This window comes from Puma concolor, chromosome F2, assembly GCF_028749965.1.
Source record: "Puma concolor isolate L17-30 chromosome F2, mPumCon1.1.hap2, whole genome shotgun sequence".
Taxonomy (NCBI): Eukaryota; Metazoa; Chordata; class Mammalia; order Carnivora; family Felidae; genus Puma; species Puma concolor.
Window position 1 is genome coordinate 875,796 of NC_141684.1, and position 9,600 is coordinate 885,395.

Consider the following 9,600-nt stretch of genomic DNA (forward strand, 5'->3'; position numbering starts at 1 on the left):
TGTGTTCTGCCTGTCCCCTCTCTCCCGCAGTCCCCACCCTGTAACTGGCCGTGCCGTGATCCCGGACCGGGGTCGGGGGAAGGGGGTTAGCTGTCAGCTCTCCTTCCAGGCGGGGAGCCCATTGGCTTGTCAGGTGCAGTCGCCTGGGGCAGAGGGCAGAGTCCCCCGGGAAGCCTGTCCTTGGGCTCCAGGCCCCAGCGGCATCAGCTCCTGTCTCAACAGCACGTCTAGGAGGCACCTGTTAAAGACCCAACGTGAATCAAGGGAGCGGCACCCAAGCTAGGCAGGGTGGCAGGCCACACTGGGCACCCAGGTCCAGGAGGACGGCGGCCGATCTTAGTGGTTTCCACAAAGCTTGTCCCCAGAAGGGGTGGGACTTCTGTGACCTGCCGAGAAGGGGCTTCTTGCTCTAGTCTCGGGATGTGAGACTTTACGATATTAGAAATAGGTCTGGAAGATGGGATGATGCATGTATCAGCCAAGCAAGTAGCGGCTTGAATCCATAAATTAGAAAAAAACCCCGAATTGCTCAACTTCAGAGGATACTGGGAACTAACTTATTATATATATTTTAAAATTGACTGGGGTGCCTGGGTGGCTCAGTCGGTTAAGCGTCCAACTTGGACTCAGGTCATGATCCCGTGATTTGTGAGTTCGAGCCCCGCGTCGGGCTCTGTGCTGACAGCTCGGAGCCTGGAGCCTGCTTCCGATTCCGTGTCTCCCTCTCTCTCTGCCCCTCCCCCGCTCATGCTCTGCCTCTCTCTGTCTCTCAATAATAAATGTTAATTAAAAACACTGATAAATAATGGAAGAGAATCAGGGCGCCTGGGTGGCTCAGTCAGTTACACATCTGGCTCCTGGTTTTGGCTCAAGTCATCCTCCCACAGTTTGTGAGTTCGAGCCCCACATCAGGCTCCGCGTTGACAATGCAGAGCCTGCTTGTGGTTCTCTCTATGCCCCTCCCCCCTCAAAATAAATAAATAAAATGAAAAAGAAACCACAGAAGAGAGTCACACATTGGGAGATGCAGCGTCCAAAGCACCAGGAATCCCTCCACTTAGAGTCGCACTGGCAGAATCTGTCTCGTCGAACCACTATGGGAATCTGGAGTCTACTGAAGGCTTGTAACTCCCAGGAGGAAGACACAGATGGTAAATTGTGGTTAATTGAGGTCAATGTGAGCTCTGAGTGCAGTAGCAGATACCCGCCCCACACCCCTCTCATGGCAGGCAGTGGCACGTGTGGTCCTGGGCATCGTGGACACAGCCTGCAGGAGCGTGGGCAGACAACACACGCCCCGTCCTCCAAATAGTGAGGGTCTGTGCTCTGATCACCGATTGCTGCTTCTAATCACAGAGCTGCACACAAAGATGTGGGAGGCCATTGCCGCACCTCCCTCACTGTGGCTAGCCCCTCCCTCTCTGGTTGAAGAGACTTCCGGGGTGGGGGATTTAAAGAGCCAGCACCCTTTCTTCCAACTTTATTTGCCTCTTTCCCCCACTTTGGGAGCCAAACTAGGACATCCAAAAGCAACTGCATATAAGAGGAAACGTAGAAAGGGGCCATGCATGCCCACTGAAAGGAACGGGCTCAGAAAAGACCAAGTAAGACCTTAGGTTTACCCCTGACACTGATCCTTAGCACAGAGACTGCTGCTGCTGCTGCTGCTGCTTATGATGATGGTCAAGAGCAAATCCTGGGGAAGGAGGAGAATCTGATTTCCAGAGTTACCACATTATTAGATTCAATGTCCAGTTTTCAACAGAAAAATCTCAAAGCACACAAAGGAACAAGAACATATAAGGCCCATTCAAAGGAAAAAAGTCAACAGAAACTGTCCCTGGGAAAGACCTGATGGCGGAACTACTAGACAAAGACTTTAAAACAATTGTCTAAAATATGCCCAAAGGACTTAAGGAAGATGTGGAGAATGTCAAGAAAATGACGCATGAATAAAATGGAAATATCAACAAAGGGATGGAAAACTAAAGAGAAACCAAAAAGAAATTCTGGAGCTGAAAAGTGCAATAATGGAAATGAAAAATTCACAAGAGGGATTCAAAGGCAAATTGAGCAGGCAGAAGAAAGAACCGGTGAACATGAAGACAGGACAATAGAAATGATCGGGTCTAAAGAACCAAAAAAGGAACACAGGTTGCAGTGAGCAGAGCCCGAGGGACCTGTGGGACATCTCCAAGCAGACCAGCATACACATTATGGGAGTCCCAGAGGAGGAGAGAGGTGGAAAGAGATAGAATAAATTGTGGCTTAAAATCTCCCAAATTTGGGGTGCCTGGGTGGCTCAGTCGGTTGAGCGTCTGACTTTGGCTCAGGTCATGATCTCATGGCTCATGAGTTTGAGCCCCACGTCTGGCTCTGTGCTGACAGCTCAGAGCCTGGAGCCTGCTTCAAATTCTGTGTCTCCCACTCTCTCTCTCTGCCCCTCTCCCACTCACTCTGTCTCTCTCTCTCTCTAAAAAATAAATAAAAACATTAAAAATTTTTTAATAAAAAAAATTTCCCAAATTTGATGAAAAACATGAATATAAGCATCCAAGAGGCTCAATGACCTCCAACTTAAGAGGAATTCAAAGAGACCCAGGCTGAGACACAGCATAATCGAAACTTCAAGAGCCAAACACAAAAAGAAACTTGAAAGCAGCAGGAGAGAAGCAGTTCATCGCACCCAAGGGATGCTCAGTGAAATAATGAGCTGATTTCTCACCAGAAACTTTGGAAGCTGGAAGGCCTATATATCCAAAGTGCTAAAAAGGAAAAACAACCTGTCAACCACGAGTCCCATTTCCACCAAAAGGGTCCTTCGAGAGTGAGGGAGAAATGAAGACATTCCCAGATACACAAAAACTGAGGTGGTTCTTTACCACTAGACCTGCCCTGAAAGCTCCAGGGAGTTCTGTGGGACACATTAACACAATAAAGGACCCCCCCACACACACACACACGTGATCATCTCAACCGATGCAGAGAAGAGAGCGTCAGACAAAAATCAACACCCTTTCATGATAAAAACCCTCAACACACTGGGAATAAAAGAAAACTATCTCAACATAATAAAAGGTGTAGTTGAAAAACCCATAGCAAACATAATACTCAATGGTGAAATACTGAAAGCTTTTCCTCTAAGACCAGAATGAGGCAAAGATATCTGCTCTTATCATTTCTCTTCATCTAGCCAAAGCAATTAGACAAGAAAAAAGAAAGAAAAGGCATCCAGATTAGAAAGGAAGAACTCAACTTATCTCCATTTGCAGATGATAGGATCTTATATGTGGAAAAGCCTAATGGTTGCACAGAAACCCCCGTTAGAACTGGTAAATGCATTCAGTAAAGTAGAACAGGAGGTCAACACACACACATTAGTTGTGTTTCTATAGACTAGTAATGAACGATCTGAAAAAGAAATTACAGAACAATCTCATTTACACAGCATCAAAAAGAATAAAATAATCAGAAATTAACCAAGGAGGTGAAAAGCAAGGCAAACTAGAAATTTTTGTAAAAGAATTGGAGACGGTGCAAACAAATGGAAACACATTCACGTTCACGGGTTGGAAGACTTAATATCGTGAAAACGTCGATACTACCCAAGTGATCTACAGATTCAGTGCAATCCCTGTCAAAATCCTTCGGACAACTTTTGCAGAAATACAAAACTCATCCTAAAATTAGATGAAATCTCAAGGGGACCCAAATAGCCAAAACCATCTTGAAAAAGAAGACCAAAGCTGGAAGGATCACACTTCCTGATTTCGACACATACTAACCGACCAACTGTGATCGAGATGACATGCTATTGGCATAAAGCCAGGTATACAGACCAAAGGGACAGAATAGAGAACCTCAGAAATGGAGCCTCAGATATATGAACAAGCGATTTTTGACAAGGAAGCTAAGACTATTCAGTGGGGAAAGGACAGTCTTTTCAACATACGGTGCTGGAAAACTGGACGTCCACATGCTGGAGAATGCTGTTGGAGCCTTAGCTCACATCACGTACAAGAATTAACTCAAATTGGATCAGAGATTTAATTTTAAGACTGAAAACAACAGGGGCACCTGGGTGGCTCAGTCAGTTGAGCGTCCGACCTTGATTTCATCTCAGGTCATGATCCAGGGTCGTGGGATCGAGCCCCCGTGTTGGGCTTTGCACTGGGCACGGAGCCTGCTTGGGATTCTCATTCTCTCCCCCCTACCACACGTGCACGTGCTCTCTCTCTCTCTCTCTCTTTCAAAAAAGAAAAAGACAGAAAACAATAAAGCTTTTAGAATGAAACATAGGACAAAAGATGCATGACTTTGGATTTGGGAGTGACTTCTTGGTTGTGACAGCAAAAGCAGAGGCAACAGAAGAAAAAATAAACAGGGGCCCTGGGTAGCTCAGTCGGTTAAGCGTCCGACTTCAGCTCAGGTCACGATCTCACGATCTGTGAGTTCAAGCCCTGTGTCGGGCTCTGGGCTGTCAGCTCAGAGCCTGGAGCCTTCTTCAGATTCTGTGTCTCCCTCTCTCTCTGCCCCTCCCTCACTCACGCTCTGTCTCTCAAAATATGAATAAATGTTTAAAAAAATAAAAAAAGTGTGCAAACATGCTTTTAAAAAAAAGAAAAAGGAAACAAATCGGACTCCATGAAGATTAAAAAATTTTTGTCCATCAAAAGGCATTAGCCACAGAGTAAGAAAAGGCATTAGCCACAGAAAGAGAGAAAATATTTGCAAGCATAGCTCTGATGAAGGATTACCATCCAGAATATGTAGAGCACTTACTTCTACAACAACAACAACCCGGTTCAATGACGGGCGTAGGACACGGAACAGACATTGCTTCGAAGACACGCAAATGGCCAATAAGCACAGGAAGAGGTGCTCGACGTCACTAAGCATTAGGGGCGCGCAAATCAAAGCTATGATAAGATGCCGCCTCACACTCGTGAGGAGGATCACTGTCAAAAAATAAAAACGAAGAAAATAAACGTCGGCGAGGACGTGGAGTGACTGGAACCCCCCCCTCGGGCGCTGTTGGTGGGCACGTGAGATGATACAACTGCTGTGCCAAACAGTGTGGCATTTCCTCGAGATACTGATAATTACCACATGACCCCGCAGGTGTACTTGTGGGCACATGCCCCAAAGAATTGAAAGCAAGGACTCGAGATTTTTTGTGCAGCCACGTTCACGGCGGCAACATTCACGGTAGCTAAAACACGGAAGGAAGCGTGGATGAGCGGACAAGCAAAACGCCGTCCGTCCTTACACTGGAACATGATCCAGCCTTCAAAAGGAAGGGGATTCTGACACGTGTACCACGTGGGTGAACTCGGAAAACACGACGCTGAGTGAAATAAGCCGGCCGTGAAAGACGAGGACTGTATGAAATCCACTTGTGTGAGGGGCATAGTCAGAATTGCAGACAGGAAGTGGAAGGGGGGTTGCCGGGGGCCGGGGGAGGTGACAGTTTGGAGTTAGGGCTTGATGGGTATTGTTTCAGTTGGACAAGATGAAAAGAGTTCTGGAGAAGGACAGGGTGAAGCCTGCACGTTACGCATGGAGGTGACGCCACAGAAACGTACGCTTAAAAATGGTTAAGATGATAACTCTTATCTTTTTTTAAATGTTTTTTTAAATGTTTACTTTGAGAGAGAGTGTGTGGAGGGGCAGAGAGAGAAGGAGAGAGAGGGAGAGAGAGAGGATCCAAGCCGGCTCTCCACTGTCAGCACAGAGCCCGACGTGGCGCTCGAACCCATGAATCCCGAGATCGTGACCTGAGCCGAAATCAAGAGTCGATGCTTAACCGACTGAGCCACCAGGCACCCCGATAAGTTTTATGTTATGTGTATTTTACCACAATAGCAAAGAAAGGAAAGGGGAATAAATTATAAAAAATTGGAAATAAGATAAACATCCAAGAATTGAGAATCATGCGATCAGAAGGAAAAGAAGAGTCAAGCGCGTATCCTGCTTTTCCTACCCAGACCAGATCTCCGGGCAACCGCAGCGGGAGAGGGGGCTTCTCTCCAGAGAAATACTCTCGCTGATGAACAGATGTCGACCCAGTGAACCTCCTGACGCACGTACAGACCGCTAGCAGACTTGTCAAACCCCCAGCCCGCTTCACCCAAGTCTCGATCCGAGACATTTCAGGGCCTTCTGGGGAGCCACGCCCACCCTCACGGCCACCAGGACCCCCGGGGGGGGGGCAGAGAGCGGCAGTGGTGGGTGCTAGAGCAGGGCCGCCGGCCTTGAGCGCCACCCCCAAGGGGGCAGCCACACCCTGGGGGACGCTAGCTTAAGGAACCATAAGCCAAGTGGAGAGAGAGGACAAAAGCCGGGCTGTGGGGGGAAGCCTCCTTTCCTTACCCTGCCGAGGAGAGGGGGCTTCGCTGGTGGGTCTGGACTGCGGGCCGTCGGAAGCGTGGGCCTGCCCTTCACCTCTGTGCGCTGAGCTGCTGGTCCCACTCACCCGTGCACCCCTCACGTCCCCTCAGGAAACCGAGATTCTCGGGGCGCCTGGGGGCTCAGCCAGTTAAGCATCACACTTCGGCTCAGGTCATGATCTCACGGTTCATGAGTTCGAGCCCCGCATTGGGCTCTGTGCTGACAGCTCGGAGCCTGGAGCCTGCTTGGGATTCTGTGTCTCCCTCTCTCTCTGCCCCTCCCCCACTCACACCGTCTCTGTCTCTCAAAAATGAATAAACATTAAAATATATATATTTTTTAAAGTAATGGATGGGGGCACCTGGGTGGCTCAGTCGGTTAAGTGCCTGACTTCAGCTCGGGTCACGATCTCGCGGTTTGTGGGTTCAAGCCCCGCATAGGGCCCTGTGCTGACAGCTCGGAGCCTGGAGCTGCTTCGGATTCCTTGTCTCCCTTTCTTTCTCTCCGCCCCTGCCCATGCTCTGTCTCTCTCAAAACTGAATAAACATAAATAAAATAAAATAAAATAAAATAAAATAAAATAAAATAAAAAAAGAAACTGAGATTGTACGTCTTTGAGCACGAGGGCAATGAACCCAACATAAAATCTACATCAGGGTTGAGTTGCGAAGGCTCACATTGTGGGGACTTCACTCCGCCGGGTCCTCTTCTGTCCCAGTCCTTTGTCTTTGTGACCTGCCCTGGCCAGGCCAGGAGGAGGACAGTGGCTGCAAGAGCATGACCTCTAAGGGGGCAGCGTCATGTCACGGACGTCCTTCTTGATGTAGACAACTGTTGATTTTCATTACACTGTGTTGTAATTACGGTTTCATGGTCTCCGACCACGTCTGTGGCAAAGGTCCGGATCTACTCTGAGAATCTCCCAGCAGATGGCAGCAAAGTGTCCTAACAAGAGTCAGCCTCCGTCCGGCTTTCTGACCTGAGTCCCTCTGTGAGGCTGCCAACACGCGGCCCCCGAGGAAGAAACGGTCCAGAACCGGAGGGTGTTCGTGGCCTGAGACCATCACAAACGACCTGCGCTTCTCGACACGTGGGCGCTCACATGACGGGGTGCTGAGCGGCGCGAGCCCTAGAGGACATCAAGCAGAGGCGGTGGCCTTGGCCCTGACCCTGCTCAGACACAGACTTCAGATCTCCAAGACAGCCACCACACCAGGGAGTTGGGGGAAACTTACTGAACACATTCTCTTCCAAATGGTGAAACTGGGGGCCACCTAGAACCTTGTTATCTTATATGTAACATTCGAGAGATCGTGCTTCGTTTTCATCTCCGCTTCGGGCGTGAAAACCACCAGGGGCTGAGTGAGGGTGGGGACACGGTGTATCTTAGTGGCCGTGGCGAAGACACACGTGCACGTTGGTGGTGATATTGAGCATTAGAGCTTTGTTTTTAAGTTTACTTATTTGTTTTGAGAGAGACAGAGAGAGAGAGAGAGAGCGTGTGCGAGCACAAGTGGGGGAGGAGCTGAGAGAGGGGGAGAGAGAATCCCAAGCAGGCTCCACGCTGTCAGCAGAGCCCCTCGCAGAGCTCCATCCCGTGAGCCATGAGATCACGACCTGAGCCGAAACCGAGGGCCAGACATTCAACGGACTGAGCCACCCAGGCACCGCTAGAGGTTTGTTTGAAAGTTTGAAAAACAAAAAAATAAGAGTCTATGCTGTGGAACAGACACTGTATTAAAAAATATTTAGGTGAGGGGCACCCGAGTGGCTCAGTCGGTTGGGTGTCCGAGTCTTGATTTTGGCTCAGGTCACGAGCTCAACAGTTTGTGAGACTGAGCCCCATGTCGGGCTCTGCACTGGCCGTATGGAGCCTACTTGGGATTCTCTCTCTCTCTCTCTCTCTCTCTCTCTGCGCCTCCCCCTGCTCAAGCACACTCTCTCAATATATAAAGAAAGAAACGGGGGCGCCTGGGTGGCACAGTCGGTTAAGCGTCTGACTTCAGCCAGGTCACGATCTCGCGGTCCATGAGTTCGAGCCCCACGTCAGGCTCTGGGCTGATGGCTCAGAGCCTGGAGCCTGTTTCCGATTCTGTGTCTCCCTCTCTCCCTGCCCCTCCCCCATTCATGCTCTGTCTCTCTCTGTCCCCCCAAAAAAAATAAATGTTGAAAAAAAAATTAAAAAAAAAAAAGAAAGAAAGAAAGAAACATTAAAAGGAATATTTAGGTGATTTGCTATCAACTGCTCATACACAGTCCTCTTCCATTTAATGTCAAAAACCTATTCCTAAAAATTAGACATTCTCCACAAAAATGTCAGTTGAGAATCAACTTTATAATATAACTAAGAACCGGCAGAATACTTCCGTGTAAGTAACACACTTACTTACGTATAACTGAATGTAAAACGCTAAACACTTCACTTCCTAAACACAGTGATGGTCAAGGATGTTAATGAACCCGTCAGCAGGAATGTGGTTTCTTTCAGCCCCAGCCGTGTCCCCAGCGCACACACACCCATCTGTTTATCCTCGAGCAAAACACGTTCTCGCGACTACAATCATCTACCCATTGTTTCTGAGATGGAACTCAAGATTGTCCCACACGTTATTCTCGTAAAGTTCTTTTACTCATTCGGGAGGACATAAATATAAAGTGTTCCTGTATAAGTATTGCTAGAAAGAAATTTGAGAGATCCCACATTCTCTAAAAGTGTAAGCATTAAAGGCCCGGAAGTCTTCAACGTCAGGAATGTCGCCTTGTAGATGTCCTGTGGGCTGCGCCTGTATCAGGTGCCGCTTTTGATGAGGCAACGTCTAGATTCAGAAGACCATCTGAACCACTGTTCACCTGGGGCAAGGCGAATATTTTTTATTTTGCAGAAATCAGCAAAATTCGGTAACATGATGCCAGATCATTTATGCAGAAAACAATCACTAATACCAAATAATGTTACTCGTTATTTAGAGGATAAACTACAAAACTGAGTAATTAAAATTACGGTAGATGGGATAAGTAGAAGTATGATGATTTTCACTGAAGTGAATATTCATCAACTGCTCCACCCTCCCGGGAACGTGGGGTGGGGGGGACGGTGCAGGGTTAGCACTGCCCGGTCCCCTTGCGGTCTGGTGGGACCATATGACTGGTGTTGGCTAATGAGGTGTGAGAGGGAGTGGCATGCGGCATCTTCATACCAGAGCATTTAAT